Below are 21,434 nucleotides of genomic sequence, written 5' to 3'. Positions count from 1 at the left end.
TAGGACTTTCTTTCACATTTGTTGAACTGCGCTCTTCCATAAAGAAGAGCTTTCCTACATCAGGTAAAGCTATTTGGTTATGGTGTAATATAGTATCTCCAAGAAAGGGAGAATAAATATTTCATTTATTTCTCTTAATCAAAAAATTTTTTATGTGTAGAAATGTGGTATAGTAACTACTTTAAATGGTAAAAATATGTTTTTGTTTGATTTTAAGTGACTCGCTCTTTTTATTATGGCCTTATAGATTTTTATGTATTTAATTTTTTCAATTAATTATAGTACTTATCCCAATTTTTACATTATTGGAATATAACATACATACAAAAAATACATATACCATAAGTAGATAGCTTGATAAGTTTTCACAAAGTACCACACACCTGTCTACTACCCAGAACAAAAGGAGAACTGAGAAGCATCTCAGAAACTTCTCTCATGCCCTATCCAGTCACCCCCAAAGCATCTACTATCACTTCTAAAACCACAGATTAGCAGTGCTTGTTTTGGGACTTAATATGAAATTTTACATTATGCTTTATTTTATGTCTATATCTTTTCGCCCAATATTAAATTTATGAGATTCATCCATAGTGTTGCATATAATTGTGATGTGCTCATTCTCATTGCTGTAGTCTCCTATTCTATTTCTGAATATGCAAAAATTTATCTATTCTACAGTTTTGGGGAATGTGCACAGTTTCCAGTTTGAGTTACTACAAATAACGTTACTATGAACATTTTTGTACGTATCTTTTTTTTTTTTAAGATTTTATTTTTTTTCCTTTTTCTCCCCAAAGCCCCCTGGTACATAGTTGTATATTCTTCGTTGTGGGTCCTTCCAGTTGTAGCACGTGGGATGCTGCCTCAGCGTGGTCTGATGAGCAGTGCCATGTCCGCGCCCAGGGTTCGAACTAACGAAACACTGGGCCGCCTGCAGGGAGCGCAGGGACTTAACCGCTCGACCACGGGGCCAGCTCCCTTTGTACATATCTTTTGTGTGATAGATATTTGCTTTTCTACTGGATATATATAAAATATAAATGTATACTTCCAGGCCAGCCCAGTGGTGCAGCGGTTAAGTGTGCACGTTCCACTTCTCAGCAGCCCGGGGTTCGCCGGTTTGGATCCCGGGTGCGGACGTGGCACCGGTTGGCACACCATGTTGTGGTAGGCATCCCACATATAAAGTAGAGAAAGATGGGCCTGGATGTTAGCTCAGGGCTAGTCTTCCTCAAAAGAAAAATATATACTTCCTTATGTGTGCAAGTATAATTATGTATATATATATATTCCAATACTGCCATCATCAATATATGAGGGCTCCTATCCTACATCCCCACCAACTTGATATTTTCCTGCTTTTTCACTTCAACCATTCTAGTGAGTGATCAGGGTATCACTCTGTGGTTTAATTTGTATTTCCCTGATGATTGATAAAATTAAAGCATCTTTTCAAATGTTCACTGGCTTTTTCCATATTCTTTTTTGTTTGTTTGTTATTTTGCCAAGACTATTTTTGAGTTGTCTGTCTTTTGTATTGATTTATGGGATATTTCTAAGAATTATTCTGAATAAGAGTCCTTGGTAAGATATATATATTGAGAATATCTCCCCCACATACAATGTTCCCTTTTCACTATTAATGGTGTCATAACCGTAAAATAATCAAATTTCTTAAGTTTTCCTTATAGTTTGTCCTTTTTGTATTGTGTTAATAAATATTTTTTTTACTCCAAGGCCATGAAGATATTCCCTATATTTTCTTCCAAAGTTCTATTGTTTTACTATTCACATTTGGTTGTGAAATACATGGAATTGATGTGTCCTTTTATACATCCCTGGATTTGTTTTACTAATACTTTTTTTAGGATTTTCTACCTTTACTTTGGTCAATTTTTATTTTATTTTCTCCATTCCTCATGGGTGAGCACCTAGAATTAGGATTGCTAGATAATTAACTCTCTAAAAATCTGCCAAAGCGTTTTCCAAAGTGATTGTGCCATTTGTGTTCCCAATAGAAATTTATGAGAGGTCCTGTCGCTCCAAATCTTTACCAAAATGTTGCATGCTAAGTCTTATTAAGTTTAGAGATTTTAGTGAATGTGCAGTACTATCTTATTGGCTTTAAGTGGCATTTCTCTAATAAGCAATGATGTCGAATATCTTTTCTTGTGTCTGTTTGCCATTTGTGCATATTATTTGCTGACATGTCCATTTACATCTTTGATCCATCTTTTTATGAGATTGTTTTTGCTCTTATAATTGAGTTTTAACAGTATTTTATGTTCTCTGGATGTAACTCCTTTAAAATACATATTTATTATTATTCTGTGGATTCCTTCTTCAGAAAAACAAATTTGATGACGTGTAATATATCAGTTTCCTTTTATGATCAGTTCTCTTTTTATCCTACTTAAAACAATTACTTGGCACAAAACCGTTCAGATTTTCAACTTTCTGATGGCTTTGATATCCAATTTTTGTAATTGTGTAGATTTTTAGTGGTTCTTAGCAGGAGCATTGACCCGCTGCCCACACTATCTTCTACCCAAAATTAGAATTTCTTTTTTGGTGCTCAAATACACTGATAATATTAAATTGGAAGCTCTTAAGAGAAACAAGTCCTCCATCAATTTTATTTTTTAAGTTAAATAGCTTTGATTTGATATCTGATAGTATCTGATTAGCTATTAGAAAGACATCTGAATACTCCTTGGACAACTTCAGAATAGGCTTTGATCTTTCAAACCAAGATGCCCTCATTAATTGTCCAGAATGTGCGTCAAGATTTAAGTTATTCTTCACAGGTGGCCTATAGAATATATGAACAAAAATGGAAGAAATGATGCATTTTACTAATAAAATAATAAAATGTAGCTATGCCAGCAGATATACCAATAGTATTCACCCTGATAGTTAACCTCTGAACTACAGAACCAAATATATGGAGATTTCAACCAAACTTTAGAGTTATTTTTTAAAGATTCAGTAAAGATACTATTTTTATCACACACAGAGATATTCCAGAGTTGTTCATAGTCTCTATGATTTAAAGAAGGGAAAATTTTTCCTACTGTTTTCTGACCAAATTATTTGGTGTTTTGTATCTCCATTACTCTGCTCTATCTCTAAAACTTGGGAACCATGATTAATTGCAGTATGTCAAGGTTTACAGCAGTTCAATAAGAAATAGGTAATTTTTAAAAATAGTGAATACCGGCCATGTACATTTTAAGTTCATTGTAACAGAAAACTTGAGAAACTACTAGGGATTGGATTAAACACACTAGAATTTATTCTCTCACATTAAGATCAAAACAAAATGAGGGGGCCGGCCCCATGACAGAGTGGTTAAAATTCCACGTGCTCTGCTTCAGTGGCCCAGGAATCACGGGTTCAGATCCCAGGCGCGGACCTGCTCCACTCATGGGCTATGCTTTGGAGGCATCCACATACAAAATAAAGGAAGACTGGCACAGGTGTACCTCAGGGCTAATCTTCCTCAAGCGAAAAAGGAAAAGGAAAAAGAGGATAATTGGCAATGGATGTCAGCTCAGGGCAAATCTTCCGCATAAATAAACAAATAAATAAATAAATAAAGCAATAAAAAAATAAAAACCAACACCACCCGAGGGAACAAAAAAAGGAAAAACAATAACAACAAAAAATATTCAGTCCTGGGATAATATGAAAGCCCCATAAAGTCGTTTAACTCTCTCTCTGCTAGGCTGATTTTCATACTCAAGGTCACGGCACAGATTGATATAACTAGTACAGCCATCATGTTCAGTTCTCCTAGGAAAAAGGAAAGAGAAAAGAGGAAGAGCAAAAGAGATGAGCTAAACAGCTGAGTGAGCATTTTTAATCAGCCTCTCTGGAAGTTCCACATCACATTTCCACTTCCAAGTCCTTGGTCAGCACTAAGTCTCATGGTCACACCCAGCTGCTAAAGCAGTTGGGAAATACAGGCTAGGAAATGTGCTCAGGCAAAAACTGGGGTTCTATTACAAAACAAATGCGAGAAATTCGATTTGGGGAACAAAATTATAAGTCAGCCAGTCTGCCCTTTGCCCACCATCATTCATGTACATCCTTATTTCTGTAATAGACCACACTTTACCTCTCACAACACCCAGTTCTCTTTAAGTTACTACCAGACCTAGATCTGGACTTGTCCAGGTTTCCAGATCAGGTTCATATGTGTCTTCTCATAGTCTAGTAACCTTTTAGATGAATGACAACTCATCTGGTTCAAACTCACTCATTTCACATTGACAGACAAGGAACAACATAGCTCATTCAAACTCCCTTCCAGATGAGGGGTAAATAGGAAATACCTAGCAGTCCCTAGCTCCTGGCTAAGAATATTCAAGCTTCGTTAGGCGTAAGTTACTTGGTTAGCCCCTAGCTTTCGCACTCTAGACTGCTATTCCTTGCACACTACCCTCCAGTGCCACATCAGAACTGGGATGTGGATTACAGCTTTAGCAGTCCATCTTTTCCTGATGCAGGGCACCAAGACAAGATCCTGCAGGCGAGGATAGGAGATTTTTTGACAATACATATACACTTTCCTCCAAAAAAATTAATAAACTCAGGGTCTATATTATTCTTGTCAGTATTTGTTCGGATAACTACAAGCAAGCACTTTATCAGGCTGTAATTTTTAAGTTTGGTGTCTCCGATCTTTACTTACTGGCTTCAGAGCTCTTGCTAAGCATCACTCATAACTTAATGGCCAATGACACAAAGCCTTTTGAAATAAGAGGCTCTGATGGGAAGAAAATATTTAATCTTTATCTGTAGGCTCACCACTTTGTACATGAAGCACAAATCTTATTTGTTCAGACTATATCTTTCTAAACTTTCCAAGTCCAAAATTACAGCACTCTAAATCTCATATTACATATTCTTTTTTAAAGAAGTTATCTTGGATGTTTTCTTTCTTTCTTTTTTTTTGTTTTTGTTTAAAATATCTTATTTTCCTGGACTGGGAATAACAGTTGTATGTAGCCAGAGGTGAGAGGTTTAGGTGGCTTATAATTTCTTCAGTCGAGAGCACCTTCTTCTCTTGGTTTAACATATTCAGTGATTTTAAGAGATGGATTATTTTATGGAGGGTATAGCGTTGTTGTGTCCTCCAACTCTTGCTTCTTTTTTACTTCACCACCGAGAATTATAGAGGAATTTCCACCTTCCAAATTACTCATCTCTTCCCCAGAAGCAGCGCTTTATCAAGACTGCCACATCTGATCTCTTTTGATCTTAAGCACCTTTTGATTCTCTTATACAGGAGTTGGCAAACTATAACCCAGGAGCTACATCAAGTCCACTGCCTGTATTTGTAAATAACATGTTATTGGAACACAGTCACGCCTACTTGTTTGTATATTGTCTAAGACTACTTTCATGCTACAGTGACAGAGTGAGTAGTGCCAAAGAAACCATATAGAATACAAACCCTAATATAATCATTATTTGTTTCTTTACATAGAAAGATTGGCACACCCTGCCATAGCAGCTAGTGCTCAGATCTCAGAACTAATTGATGTATTTCTCAGCTTAGCAGGTGTATGAATTTGCTGTGGCTGCCATTACAAAGTGCCACAGACTGAATGGCTTAAACAACAGAAAAGTATTTTTTCACATTTCTGGACATCAAGACTTCAGCAGACTTGGTTTCTTCTGTTGCTTCTTTCCTTGGCTCGTAGATGGCTGTCTTCCTCCTGTGTCTTCACAGGGTCTTCCCTCTGTGTGTGTGTCTGTGTCCTAATCTCCTCTTCTTATAAGGACACCAGTCGCATTGGATTAGGGTGCACCCTAATGACCTCATTTTAACTTAATTACCTCTTTAAAGGCCCCATCTCCAAGTACAGTCACATCCCGATGTAGTGCTGGTTAGGACTTCTGCATAATGAATTTGGGAGATCCACAGTTTAGACAGTGGGATTTTCTTTTCTCAGATTGATCTATCTTTCTCACTACTAGGCCTCCACTTCTCTGTCCCCTCTTTCTCGTCAGTTCCTCTTGACTCTCTGCTCTAAAGTGGGCTCTAGAGCTAACCTTGCTGAATTGGGGTATTTGTTTGAGTGCTTCCATTTACTATGAAGTTATAATATACTCTGTCTCCTAGTTTTACATATATATATATATTTTACATGCATACATACATATACGTATTTTACATATATATATGCATATATATATATATATATAGGCATGGGTTATCGATTATTATACTTGATCTCCTTGTTAATCAAATTTTAAGGTTGAGTGGAAATATTTCGATTAAGTGGATGCCATTATCTTATATAAAGCTGGAATTTAAGCTTCTTTTTGACAGATTGTATTCTTTTCTCATGGCTTTTATTCCCTCCTTTGTTTATTACATATATTAAAAATGTATATTTTGTAATCTTTCTCTGATAATTCTGACATAATTATCTTTGATAATTCAATTTTGCTGTTTATTGTCTTAGCTGACTTTTGCTCATAATATTTTGTTTTATCGTATGTTTCATGATTTTTCTTTTGAGTGAATAAGAGTTGTTGAAACTTTGTTATTGGGAATGCTCTGTGTCCTGGGTTTCCTTAAGAGATGATTTCCTCAGAGGAAGGTCCCCACCCCTACCGAGCAACTTGAGCTTGTTGAGATCATGGAAAGGACTGCTGAATGTTGGAAACAGCAACTTTAAAGCTACCTCCAAAATTTGCAGACTGGTTCTTGATTCTACAGTTCTCTGATAGTGGCAAAGTCTAAGGATCTTTTGGTGGCCCAGTTCTGTAACGTAGCATAAGAGTGATTCCTGGCAGTTCAAACGATTGTCTGTTTCTTCAGTTCCAAACATTCTCTAATTCATTTAATACCTTGTAATAAATCACTTCCTACTTCAAGTAGCTTAAGCAGCTTTTGTAGTTTATAACTGAACCCTGACCAATAAAGTACTGTCATTATGGTTTATATCAAATTAAAAGTTGTTACCTGGGGGATTTTTGGCTTCAGAAAACTTACCTTACATTTTTGAGATATGTGTCTACATATATATTTTTAGGCGTCTTTTAGTGGGAGAGATTTCTGATCCACTATATAATCAGAAAAGAAAGTCTCCATTTTTATTAGCAATATTCTTTTGTATATTTGAAAATAACTCAAAATACATTAAATAAAATTGAGTTAAGAATTTTTCTTTGGCTCAAGATGTATATCTTCAATTTCTGTCTTCCCTTGTTACTCTCATATTAGCCAGTTTATGCAAATTGACCTATGTTGATCACAAAATGTACACGTACTTACTTATCTATGCATCGTTCTTTTCACCTTGACTCTAGATTATGTTAGACCTAACTGCTGAGCTGGTACTCTAGGTGTCTAATACATGTTGTTGATAATGAGATTTATTTCTTAAGAATTTAACACGTAAATTAGGCCTATCTTTTAAAAAAAGTTGGATGAAATGAAACTTCTGATTATTTATGTCAGAACTAAGTAATTTTTCCAGTTGGCCCTCAAGAGTTTGGTGTTTTATAAAGCTGGATAAGAATATTGATAAGTATGTGTTGGCTTTTGGTTGCTTTGGAGGGAATCAAATGTCTTCTTTTTGAAGGAGCAGAACCCATAGCTCTTTAGGGGTTTGAGGACATCCGTTAATCTTCATCTGCCAGTTAATTACTCTTCACGTTAAACTACTGCTCTTCTAGGGCTGATTAATCAAACTGAACCTAATCTGGTGAGGTTTCTTGGTTTATAATCATAGGATCACACAAAGGATCACATTGAATGACTGGTGAAGGAAATTTTCAAACAGATCTGAGTATCGGAAATGGTTTCCTGGGAAAATTGTCAACAGTTTATGCCTTCTGAGTACTCAAAGTTCAATTAAAATTTCCAGGAAGTATATAGTTTCTCTCTTCATGTTTCCCCATGAGATATTTCTAAGGAACTTCTGAAAGGAAGAACCTTTCTTCTTAGTTTCTAACATGATAAACAAAATAAACAAATGAAAAAACCATGCATACACACCAAAAAACACAAAACAAAACAAAAAATAAATCCAGATGAAACATTGAAAAATGGAACTCAATGAATTTCTACTTAAAAATTTTATTTTGTATAGCATGCCTTTCTTTTCTTCACCTGTGTTATGTAAATATAATTGCTGATTAATAGGCAGGTGGTTAATAGATTAGGATTAAAATATTGAATTTAAATAAATCATATGCAACTTAATTGTTCTTAGCTTGTAATACAGTTTATGTAATTTCTTAACCTGAGTTATAGTTAATATTGTATATCATCATCAATCTACTTTTCAATGCCTAGAAAATTCTAATATGTTTAATTATATTGATATTATTAAAAAACTATTGAAATGAACATTTTCATAATGTGCTGCTGCTTTTGGATCTGTAATTGCAAAAGTGAAAATAATTTAAAGTTTAAATTTTGTCTTACCAAGCCACTTATAACAAATCCTTAGACATTAAATCTTAAAATTAACATGTATGTTACATATCACTGAGGATAGTCTTATTTTCTGGAGCTTCTACAGTTTATAATTAGACTTTTCCATTGTTTTTTGTAATCTGATTTAACTTTCAACAGTTTTTGCTGTCATTTGAGCAAAGCGACATCTTTAAAACATTCGCTTGATTTTCTTTTATTGCATTCAGTTGGGAATTTAGCCTGTGTGTGTTGTCATTTCTCTTTATTTATACCCAGAGTTTTCTACTGTGCATTTATTCAAATAGAGCAAAAACCTGGAAGAGTGACATAAGGGCATAATATTAGTATTGTGATCAACTAGTGGAAGCACTGCTATTCCTACACATATAGACACCACACACATTCCTGCTTGCTCCCATTGTTTCTCAATAGTTGTGATATTTGCAAAATAAGGTTTTCTAAGTTTATAAAGCTGTATCATAGAGACAAAACTCATTCTGTGTGTGTGTGTGTGTGTGTGTGTGTGTGTGTGTGATGAGAGGAGACCATTTTAAATTAGTAGACTAAGTCGACAGTGTGATTGATTTTTTTCTCCCCGAAGCCCCAGTACATAGTTGGATATGCTAGGTGTAAGTCATCCCATTCTAGTAGGATGCCGCCGCAGCATGGCTTGATGAGTGGTGTGTAGGTCCACTCCCTGGCTCTGAACTGGCGAACTCTGGGGAGCTGAAGTGGAGAAGGCAAACTTAACCACTCAGCCGTGGGGCCGGCCCCTGTGATTGATTTTTATACTTGTTTGTTGCCCTGCAGTATCTTCTCTATACGGTAGTAATAGACCTTGAAAGGAAATTCTATTGTGCTTATAAATAAAATCAAACAGAAGTAAATTTTAAAAATAAATAAAATATTTTAAAAGAAAACTAAATGAATAAAAACTGAAGAAGGCAATGTTAGGATGATTGTAATTTATTTCTCAGTTTGAATTATTTTATCATGCCTATAGCAGATATTAGAATTTTGGAGAAATTAAAGATTAATTTTTGAAAGAGAAATATATGAAACATTGTAGCATTTACTGGCTTTTTCACTCATTCAGCAACTTAATAGACGTTTATTTGGAATAGATTATGAATGCTGTCTTAGAGATTGGGGATTCCTTGGGACTTTATAAGAGATCTGCCTTCAATGGTACCTGTGCTATCTATTTGTGAGACAGGTAAAAAAAATAAAAGTAAAATATATATATATATATATACACACACACATGCACCTATATGTGTATATATATGCACACACAATATACATACATATATGCATAATAATGACAAATAAAATAATCATGTCTTCTTATTAGTAGTGGGAAATTAGGAAAGAAAAATAGTTCTGTAATAGACAATACTGAATTGCCTGTTGAGGAGCTCTGCATTTGGCAGAAATGGCCAGACTTTAGTGCTCTTGCCATCTGCAGTCTTTGTCTAGGGGCTGCCTGGGAAGAAGCTAGTGTCAGTTTGAAAACTGAAGTAGGTCTTGAAAACATTGAAGCTGAAGACTGTCAGCTAATTTTATTCCTTGTAGCCAAATGGCAATTTCTTTCTTGAATGGAGATCTGAGTGGCGTATTCCCATGACTTCTACAAATTAAAAATTGAGTATGAGAGCTTAGAGCTCCTTAGGTGCTGAGTAGGATGGGAACAGATAAGTGTCATTTGGATTTGGCAAAATAGAGGTATTTGATGATTTAAGAGCAATTTAAAAAAGACTACTGTATAAGAATTTTTTTAAAAAGATAGACTAGAATGGATTGAAGAGTATATGAGAATTGAGGAAGAAATTTGGAAAGAGCATGGTATGAAAGGAACAAAGAAACTGTGTAGGCGTTAAACTGGTTTGTTTATTGAAGAAATGGCGTTTTCAATTTTTTGTTTGATTTTATAAGATAGATAATAGAAAATTTGTAGATATCAATGGGACTAACTCAGTAAAGGAGAAGTGACTGGAGATGCAGAAAATAAGGAAAATCATCAAAAATACAATATCCATTCAGGGAAGAGAGATATAAAATGGAGCCCAGGACTGAAATGGAAAGAATGGAATTTGATAAGAGTAGGGATACTTGTTTTTTTATAATAGGAAGAAAGAGAAGTTGAGTACTTTTGCAAGTGAAAAAGTAGATTTGTTGGTGGAAAGATAAGGGAGTTTCGAATTTCCACCTTACATTTTCTCAAAGAAATATGGTGGAGAAGAGTCACTCCAAAAAGTGAAAAAGTGAGCTTAAGAGTAGAGCATAGTTGGTTTTCCAGTCAGTGTTAAGTGACCACATAAAAACTGTGAACACAAGTAACATACACAGTTGAGATTTTGCAAGGCAGCGTAAATGGGAGGGGAGAGAGGAAGGAAATTTAAAGGGTGTGAATAAAATGATGGACAATAGATTACAATCAATACTTTGGTAAAGTCAAAAAGTAAAGTTGTATAGAGACTTGAACAAGTTATGTGAAAGGAGATGATTGGCGTAAAGGAAAATATTTGAAATAGAGATTTCAGAAGTGATTCACTTTCTGGTATAAAATTGGAAATTGCTGACTGAGGTGATATGGAGGAAAATACCATTAGAAATAAAAACACCAGGAAAGGAAGAAGTCAGGGAACTGATAGGTCATTGTCCAAGATGACAAGAGTGGCATAAAATATAGGTTGTTATATAGGAGCTAAAGTCTTTAAGAAATGAAGTAGAATGGCTAGAAGATTAGAGTGCCAAAGGTCAGGGCTTGCCAAGAGGGATAGATGGCACCCATATACTTTGAGAAACAGGATTGATTTGTTTTATTTCCTTCCTCTCTCCGTCCCCAGGGAAGAGGTGAAGAAATGGAATGCAAAGTCTAATGGGGAACCAAAAGTTCGCTAACCTCATCTTACATTTGCTTACTGCTCAGTGTCAAGTTCATGAAGTCGCTGACGTTTGGACAAACTTGAAAAAGTGATGGTGGTAAAAACAAAGAGCAGAAAAATTGTCTAGATCTAGTCTCAGGAAGAAAAAAGACACTAGCATGTTTTGCTGAGCCATCAGATTTTAGAGGGTGTTTACTCTACACCTTTAATTTCACACAAGAGAAAACCAAAGTTTACACAAATTAAGTAACTTTCTCAAGCTCACACAATTTGTTACTGGAAAAATCTGGACTAACCCTAGATTTCTGACTCCCAGTCTATATCCTTTCCTCGAGTTGGGTTTATAGAAGTATTTTTGAGAGACAGCACGTATACTGGATTAATTTAGGATATACCATAAAGTATATTCTTTCAGAAATATATAAAAAGCAGGAAGTAATTCTCTTTTGGTGGAAGAGTACTTAGGGTTCTTGACAATAAGGAAATAGTGACAGCACTAGTATGCATCCTTTCATTTGAACAAAAGCTATTCTTTAAATTCTAAAATTCCATGGCATTTACACAATTTGATGCCAGTAAAGCAACAGCATCACCAAAACATCATTAATATAACCTCAAGGAGAGTATGCTTCCAACTTGTTGTTTTAACAGTTTTATTTCTACCTCAAAAGGTTCTTTGCCTTGATGAAAGTAATGGGGAAGAAAACGCAATGTTCTTCTTATTTGTGGTTTAGAGACTGAGCACAGCATTGCTTCATCTATAAATAAGCTTCTGTGAGAGTCCCAGAAGTCCTGCCACAAGTCTACTGTGTACTCCACAGTTTATTGGTTAATCAGCAAAGAATTGAAATCTTGATTGGCTTTATTTGTTGGCTGATTGAAACACTGAGATAGGAAGTAGTGGACAGATTAATTAATTTGTGCTGGGGAATCCAAAGTTAATCTAAAGAACACTGTCATTTTGATTGATGGCTGTGTAAGAGAAGAAGTCTTTAAAAACCACCATGAATCGTCACTCTGTTGGCACATAAATACAAGCTTTTGTCTATATAACTGATTGAATTCTACTGAACAATACTGAATACTAATGTTTCTGTGTGCATAACAATTACCACAGGCTTTAAAGGTGGCCTACACAGAACAGAGAAAAATGGACAAAGGATGTTAATGAAAACAAACAGTTGAATCTTTGAACACTATCATGTTCAAGAAATGAGAATTTCCACTTTACTAACATACATCTATACAATGTTTTGTAAGATGTTTTAACCTGATAGTCAAAATAATTTATTTTATAAATCAGTAGTATATTCTAATTATAAAACTATAATTGTAGGATAGCATTTTTTTCTAAAAGAACCAGAGTAAGATTTTCATGCCTACACAACCTTTGAGAAAAGCAAGAAAACAGGAGTACCTAACTTTACTTACCATTAAAAAATCTTTAGGAAGTATAATTGACATACAGTAAATTGAACATATTTAAAATATACAAATAGAAAAGTTTTGACATATGTATACACTTGAGAAATTATCTTAATCAACAAGATAGAGAATGTGCTTATTACCTTTGAAAGTTTTCTCATATCCCATTTCAATCTTTCCTTTTTTCCTGCTCTCTGTTCCCATTGGATCTCAGGCAAATGGTGATGTGATTTACATGATATTCTAGAATTTTATATAAGTGTAATTATAGAGTATGTGTTCCTATTTGTCTGGCTTCTTTCACTCAGTATAATTATTTTGAAATACATAAATGTTGCACATAACAATGATTTATTATATTTTATTATTGAATAGCATTCCATTGTATGGATATGCCATAATTTGTCTGTTTACTTGTTGATGGGCATTAGAATTTTTTCCAATTTGGGCATATTTCAATAAAGCTTCTATGAGTATCTGTGTCCACGTCTTTGTATGGACATATGCTTTTATTTCTCTTGGGTAAATAGGAGTAAATGACAAATGGATTATATGACAAATATATCTTTAACTTTTTAAGAAACTACCAAACTTTTTGTAAAGTGTTCCATTTTACATTCCCATTAACAGGGTAACAGAGTTTCAGTGCCTCCACATCCTCATCAACACTTGGCATGGTCAATCTTTTTAATTGCAACTATTCTAACAGGTGTGAGTAGAGTCTTGTGGTTGTAATAAGCATTTCCTTAATGACTAATGATGTCATGCATCTTTTCATGTACTAATTTGCCATTTGTTTATCTTACCTGATGAAAAGCATTTATTCAAATCTTTCTCTGATTTTTAAGTGGTTGAGTTTTAGAAGTTCTTTATCTATTCTAGATACAACTACTCCATCAGATGTTTCATTTACAAATGTGTTCTTCCAGTTCATTTTTTCCCATTTACTTGTTATTTGCTTTCAATTTGTCCCTTCTCTCCTTTGTTCTCTTTTTCTTCTATCTTCTTTGAATTAATTATTTTTCATAATTCCATTTTACCTTCTTTATTGGTTCATAAGCTATAACTTGTGTTACTATTTTAGTGGTTGTTTTAGGGTTTATTGCAGACATCTTTAATTAATCAGAGTTTACTTTCAAGTGACATTATACCACATTCTATGTAGTATGCAAACATTACATTAGTATACTTTCATTTCTTCCCTTCTGAGTTTAATGCTGGTTTTCATTCATTTTGCTTTTATATATATTACGAGTTGCACAGTAACCTGTTACTTTTGTTTAAACAGTCAATCATCATTTAAAGATATTGGAAAATATGAAAAATACGCTGTATATTTACCCATGCAGTTACCATTTACAGTGTTCATCAGTGTTTTGTATAGATTCATATTACCACATATCATTTTCCTCCTATCTGAAGAACTTTCTGTACTCTTCCTTATAACATAGATCTGGAAATAAGTAATTCTTTCAACTTTTGTGTGTCTCAAAATGTCTTTGCTTCACTTTTGCTTTAAAAAGATATTTTTGCTGAATATGGAATTCTAGGTTAATAGTTTTGTTTCTTTCATTATTTTGAAAAATTTGATCACCTGTTTTCTCACTTGCGTTGTTTCTATTGACAAGTCTTCTATTGTATTTACCTTGTTTCTGGCTTCTTGTAAAATTTTCTCTTCATTCCTGGGTTTGAGCAGTTACATTATGACGTGTCTTGGTGAAGTTTTCTTCTTGTATCTTGTCTTGAGTTTTGCTAAGGTTCTTCAATCTATGGATTTATGGTTTTCATTATGTTTGCAAATTTCTTTACCATTATTTCTTCCAATGCTTTTTTTCTGTGTACTTTATATTCTTTTAGGCCTCTAACTGGACACATATTAGATTACTCATTCATTTTTTTATTTTTAGTTTTATTTTCTAAATGTTTCATTTCAGATAATTTGTATTGCTATGTTGTCAATTTCACTATCATTTTTTCTTGTAATATCTAATATTCAAATAATTCTATCCAATGTATTTTTCAGCTCAAGGATTTTGATTTTCAATTCTACAAATTTAATTTGAATCTTTTTCTTTGTAATCTTCCATGTCTCTACTTATCTCTTTGACAATATGGAATACAGTTATAATAAGTATTTAATGTCCTTTTCTGCTAATTCTAATAACTATATCAGTTCTAAACCGGTTTCAGTTAATTGTTTCTTCTCCTCATTATGTTATATTTTCCTTTTTCTTTGGATGCTTACAAATGTAATTAGGATGTAAATCGGATGCTTACAATGTAACTTACAATTACATTGCAAATTGAATCTTGTTGGGAGCGGGATATTTATATATTCTTAATACATATACTTATATATATTCATAGTATATTATACTTATATTAGCTATATAGATACTACTTTTAGTCTAGGATACACTAAATTTACTTGTAAAAACAAAGAAAGTAAGTTGATCTTTTAGGCAGGACCAGAGCATCATTTAATCTAGGTCTAATTAATCCTCACTCCCGAAGCACGATCCTTTTTAGTACTCTAGCCAATTTTCTGTGAGTTTTGACGTATTCTAGTCTGGCTGGTCAAAACAGGTACTAGTCTAGTTCCTATGTGAGTGCTTAGAGCTCTTTCTTATTATCCTTTCAGATGATTCTTTCCACAGCTTCAGACAGTTTCTTTGGTGCATGGTCTAATCACCATTATGCTGAAAGTTACATCTGGTCTCTGCAGATTTCTGAGATTCTCTCTTTATGTAGCTCTCTTCTCATTGTTATTCTGTCTTAGGAATTTTAGCCACCCTAGTCCTTCATGTTCTGTCTGTCAGGAATTTCTTTCCTTTCTTGTCTGATGTTTAGAACCTTGAATATGATCATTTTCTATTTCATCTGTTTATTGTTGTGTTTGTTTCAAATGAGAAGATAAAATCCAGCTTCTCTTATTTCATCTCAACTGAAGGCAGAAGTCTTTTCTCTTGTATCTTAATGTATCTAAAAGGTAGGTTTTGATTTAGCTTCCAACTGATGAGAAAAGAATCATATAACAAAACCTCTGAGCCTTTGAAGACAGTGACAGGTAAGTTATGAAATTTAAATATGTAAAAAGATTAAGCTAAAAAGCCATGTTTTTTACAAAAAAGCATTTATACAAGATGCCTTGGACCAGGGAAAAGGACAAAAATAAATCCCCATAAAGCTATAGGATTTTTAAGAGATTTTATTAGACATAGCATGTCAATTGACAAATATTAGTGTTTATGTTTTGACGCTGAGTTCGGTTTACAAGAGTCAGGAGGTTGCACTAAACAGAAAGCCACTCTCCTCACTTACCACTACCAGTGAACAGAATCAGTGGCAAACCCATATGTAGTGAATCAGCAAGCTGTATTAGAAACTGTCCAACAGCTCTGTATTGCTGAACGTGTGTAAAGTGAGGAATGGTAGAATATTAGACTGATGCCATAGTCAGGTCAGGATCAATGACCTTCTGTGTCATTATAAAGAGTTTAGGATTTAGCCTATACACATGCAGAGAATCCAGGAAAGTTTTCCTTTTGTTTTTTTTAAATTTTTGAACACTTTATTGAAATATGATATACATACAAAAGAGGATGCAAAATGTACGCCTCAAAAATTTTTCACAAGTAAACATGCATATGTAACCCCTCCACAGATCAAGAAATCAGAACAGTGCCAGCACTCAGAAGCACCTCTTAGGCCACTTCCAGTTTTGAACAGAGCAACCAAGTCACAAAGTTACCTAGTAAACTAGCCAGGGGAAATATATCTACTTGGAGGCCTGGAATATTGAAACAAGTAGTTATTTTCTTTCTTTCATTTTCTCTGAGAGGAAAAAGAGAAACATTACTGAAGTAGAAACAAATTCATATGACATAGCGAGTGAGTTGAAACTGAGACAACTGAAATTTATACCTTTGTGCCTCTCGCAATTATTCCATGCAAAAGGTTTCACTCTAGTCCTCAGAGATATTTAAAAAAACAAACAGCAAAAACAAGGAGGGTAATAAAGACTTCTTACATGATTGTGCTATAAATACTGAAAATATGTTTCCAAATGTGACAAGAAATATTACGAGCGATTGCAGATGCATAAATGGAGCAAGTGTAAAACTCTTTCCTTAGAGGCACCGATAAAAAAAGACTATTATAAAGCACTACAAAATAATTTCTTTATCCAAAAGCTCTGAAGCAGTTATTAAACCAGCTGTTTTCAAAAGTACACAAATCTGCTAAGTTGCAGTTGGGTAACTGTTAAATGTTAAAGCCATGAATGATCAGCATTGAGCAGATGGTCTGGGAACGGGTGAGAAAATGGCAATGTTAATACCACCAGACTGAGATGTTCATTTGTGCTGTGGTATGCGCAGACTGGCTGAATAATGAAGGTTCCGTAATAATTGTGTAAATCCCAACATTATTAAATCGATTCAGCTGGGGTTTCTTAATATATGTGAAGCACTTGATGTACTTGGAGAAATACCTCCTCTTTGGCTAAAGCTGTTCTCATTAACTCATACTGCTTTATTTGCGGTGACCTCTGTGTTCCTGTTAAGTAATGAGTGGAATAAGAATTAGAAATCCACTTTCAATCTAAATATTAGAAAGGAGGGAAAATGTTAAGAAAAGCGTCAGCACATGAGCCTTGCATGAGATTGGCCCATGGCATTAATTTACCTATCAAGTTTGGTTAGTGTTTGTTTTAGACTATTTAAGAGTTTATAATTAGACTTGCACATTTGGGGTTTGAGAAAGTTGTCTTTTCCTTGTCAATGTTTATTTTATCTCAAAGGGAAGAAATTCGTATTAACATACCTTCTGGTTTTTAGTTTAACTTGGGCATTCCCAGATTTTTACCACAACATCACTTCAGAGGTTTGTAGAAACGGATTTGTGGAAAGCACAGCCATCTACAGCAGTTTTTCTCAACCTGGGCTCTACTACTAATTGTTTTGAGGGCTATCGTTTGCAATGGAGAATGTTTAGCAATCTCTCTGGCCTTGGCCCACTAGATGCCAGTAGCAGCCTTTCTCTCCAAATTGTGACAAACAAAAATCTATCCAGACATTACCAAATGTCCCCTCAGGAGCAAAACTGTCCCCATCCCCTATTCTTCATTGAGGACCACTGGTCTATGGGAAAGCCAAAGGAGAATGTGACTCATTACCTCTGGTGGGAAAAAAACAAGAAAGAAAATGAAAATGTTATGAAAGTGTCAACAAAGAGTTGAAATTTTTGATTGAACTTGACTTTAAGTAAAATGTCGGTACATAGAGCCCCATGATAAGATTAAAATGCCAAATATAATAATTTAATTCTATGGATGTGAGCCATGTGATGTTCCCAGTTGCTGGAAATGAAATGAGATTCAGAAGTAGGTGAGAAAAAAGAATATTCAAGCTAGGTTTTTCAAAATATTCTCTGAACAGTAATCAAATCAAGACATTTAAAAAATAAAGAAATCTGAAGTCAATTAGATTTTGAGATACGCTGCAAATCACGTCTTCATATTGAAGATTTATTTTGCTGAAAAGCATATTAAAGGCTCTAAAACGTCTTGCAGTTAACAACAACCAAAAAAGAACCTCCAGTATTTATCCTTGGAATATACGTGCATGTATGTATGAGTGTGTAATATGTAACTTCTCACAGAAGTATTATTCTCCATACTCATTTTAAGCAGTCAAAGAGAAGTCACAATTTCTATGGGATCTGTATCTTAAAGCTCATACAATTTACGAGACAGCCCATTATACCTTTGTCTGGAACTTGCCTTCTGCTATTTTAGACATTATAAGAAACTGGAAAGTAGAGAGAATGTGTTTCTAGTAGGAGGTGAGGTATCAGAACTAGGACAGGCAGGGAAGGGTGGGTTGGAGGCTGGCCTTAGGTCCACTGACACCAGTAAGAACGGACATGCAATGGAGAGCTAATGTTGACATTGGAGACTAAAGAACTACTGTACACTTTAAACAAAAGTAAAGTTTAGAGCAATTGAGAATAGATACAAATAAACTTGCATATGGAAAGGCCATTTAGTCCAATGGTAACAGTTAACAGGGCAGCTCCTGTGATCATCACATGAGCATATTCACTAATGAACTGATTATTTGTTAAAATATTCTGTTTAGTCTAAGCACTGTGTTTTATTTCTGTCATATCCTACCTTTCCTGTTTTTCAGATATTGTAAAAATCTACTCACACAAATACTAAGCAAAAAAGATAAGGAACTTGTTAATCACGTGGATTGCAGGGTTTCATGAAATCTAATAAAGTGATTTTGGATAACTAATACAACCAATGCAAAGCAATCTACAAGTGAAGACACAAGCAGAGTGAGCGTGGTTAATGACTGAAGAAGAGAAATGGAAAAGAAAAGAAAAAAAGATCTTTCAAGAGAGAATAATTTTGAATATCAAACAATGAAGAGCTTTTCAGAATTTTGATGAAGAAAATCCTTGAAAATTCTTGCAAAAATGATACCCCTCCCTTTTAGACTGTTCATTCAAAATATAGTGCTATCATTTAATTTTGTCCAAAAAATTACCCCCAAGTTAATACAATTCATTCTTTTTAATTCTAAAAATTAGCTTATACTTATAATTACAACCAAAAATACGACAGTTAAATAACGCTTTTTTATAATTTTTCACTGTATATTTCAAATCAGCCAGTTGGACCAATCAAGTATTGTCAATGTTCATTATAAAGTTTTGACCCCACCTTTGGAAACCTCTCTAAAGGTGACTTTTTCTGTACCAAGTGTCCTTCAACAAAGAGGAACCTCCTGGATCTCAGTGATTATGAGGGACACGACCTGGCAAAGGCCTTGTGACTGTTCTGAGATTCAGTTATACACTTATAAAATCACTGTGTTCTGTTTAATTATACTCATGAAGAAATACGAACTATAAATATAACTATAAAAATAAATATAAACTATAAATTCCCTATAAGCTCTAAGATTGTTATTGCACATTTCAATTTCTTATAATGAGTATCTTAGATCACTTTCAGGAAACAAGAAATGTGTCATTTTGGAAACTTTTGCTTTGTTAATATATTTTTTAATGCTTTAAGGTTTAAAAATCAGCTATCTGAAAAAAACCTCTTGTCTCATTCCCTCACTATGTCAGATGCATGATATGAAGATTTTTCCAATTAAAAAATCCCAAAACACGTTTTCACATTGTGGAAAACTTGGAAAATGACAAATAGGCAAAATGGAGGAAAAAACTCATTATCTTTATACTCTAAAACAAAGATGTTTAAGATTTTATCACTATTCCTCTAATCTTCCATGTGTAAATTATATCTGAGACACGTTCCCAAGACATTGACAGCCTTTTATAATCATTTAATCACAGATGCATGTAACATTCTTTACTAAATATTCTTCCCCTTAGATATTTAAGTGGTATAAATAGACTATTATAAAACAAAATTGTGTTCCTGTTGTCATTGTTTTTTATGTAACTCTGCGAACTTTAGATTATTCTCCAAGGACAAATTTGTGGAAATGAAATTGTCAGATGAAAGACTGAGCATTTTAAAAGTTTGTGTTTTGAATTGCCGAAATATTAAAGAAACCAATAAACCTAGGAAAATACCTAACAGAAATGTGTAGGACTAATATAAAGAAAACTTTAAAACACCGTTAAGGAATACAACAGGAATCCTAAATAAATAGAAACATGTAACTTGTTCTTGAATTAAAAAGAATCAAAATTCTAGGCTTGCATTTAAACCTTGAAGATCAAACACATGTGTTTATCTCTGAACTGTGCCAAAATTCTACTGAAATTACAGCAATGGAATTAATCGCACATAGGGCCTGAAAGGCAAAGAAACAGGAAGAGTTGACAAAAGTGACTTTGTGGAATATAGAAAGTGAGTGTCAGAGTTTTGCTGCTCTGAAGAGCATGTGTGAGTGTGGGAGGGAGATATATTGGGGACTGGGGGATAGTTAAAAGCAGGCTTCTGAAGGCCAAAGTACATGGCAGGGCTACAAGTGAGGGTGTGTTTGGTGTCTATGGAAGCGTTAGACCCTGAGATCTCTTTCATCTGCCCAAGTAGCCAGGTCTCTGGTCCTGCCTAAATCTTATAGGAGGCAGGAAGCTTTCACTCTGAAGAAGTTTATCCTGGAGACTTTGTACTCAGTAAAATCAGAAACTGGTTAGGAAGAGAAGAGACACTTTTCCACAAGTGAGGGATTATCCTCCAGTCTAGACATGTTGATAGCTAAACTTAAATTCATGAGGCAGAAGAATTTAGATTCATCTTGTGGGAAATGGACTATAAAAGGGAGCAGCAAAAACACCAGTCAACAAGACCTCTATACTGTAGCCCAGCACAAACACCATGATTCTAATAACAGTTTTAATGTGCTGCTATTAAATATGAATGCACAGCCAAAGATCATCAGATATCTGATAAAATCCTTTAACATGAAAAAAAAAAAGTAATAAACAGAATGAAAGAAGTCAGAGGAAAGAGAAAACTCAACGAGCAGAAGGAACTTCGGGGAAAGTCCCATATATAATATTATAGGCAAGAGAAGCTACTGTATTATGCGACAAAACAAAATACTATTGAGAAAAAAAAAGAATGTTAAAGCAATGTACAACAAGAAAGTGTTCCTAGAGTCAAGGATATGAAATTCTAA

At 34.2% G+C, this 21,434-nt stretch overlaps 1 long non-coding RNA gene across 2 annotated transcripts in view; it reads left to right on the top strand.

Moving 5' to 3' along the window:
- LOC139082802 (uncharacterized) overlaps positions 1 to 21,230 on the top strand; it is a 40,730-nt gene extending 19,500 nt beyond the window's left edge. Inside the window, exon 5 of one of the 2 annotated variants that reach the window (XR_011539049.1) lies at positions 18,951 to 21,230. This is a non-coding gene — a long non-coding RNA (uncharacterized lncRNA). The remainder of the gene's footprint in view (positions 1 to 18,950) is intronic. The other variant, XR_011539048.1, reaches the window with a different exon arrangement.
- The last annotated feature ends 204 nt before the right edge of the window (positions 21,231 to 21,434 follow it).

This window comes from Equus przewalskii, chromosome 4 (genome assembly GCF_037783145.1).
Source record: "Equus przewalskii isolate Varuska chromosome 4, EquPr2, whole genome shotgun sequence".
NCBI classification, from domain to species: domain Eukaryota; kingdom Metazoa; phylum Chordata; class Mammalia; order Perissodactyla; family Equidae; genus Equus; species Equus przewalskii.
The sequence above is the reverse complement of the archived record's forward strand: the minus strand, read 5'-3'. Positions and strand labels throughout refer to the sequence as shown.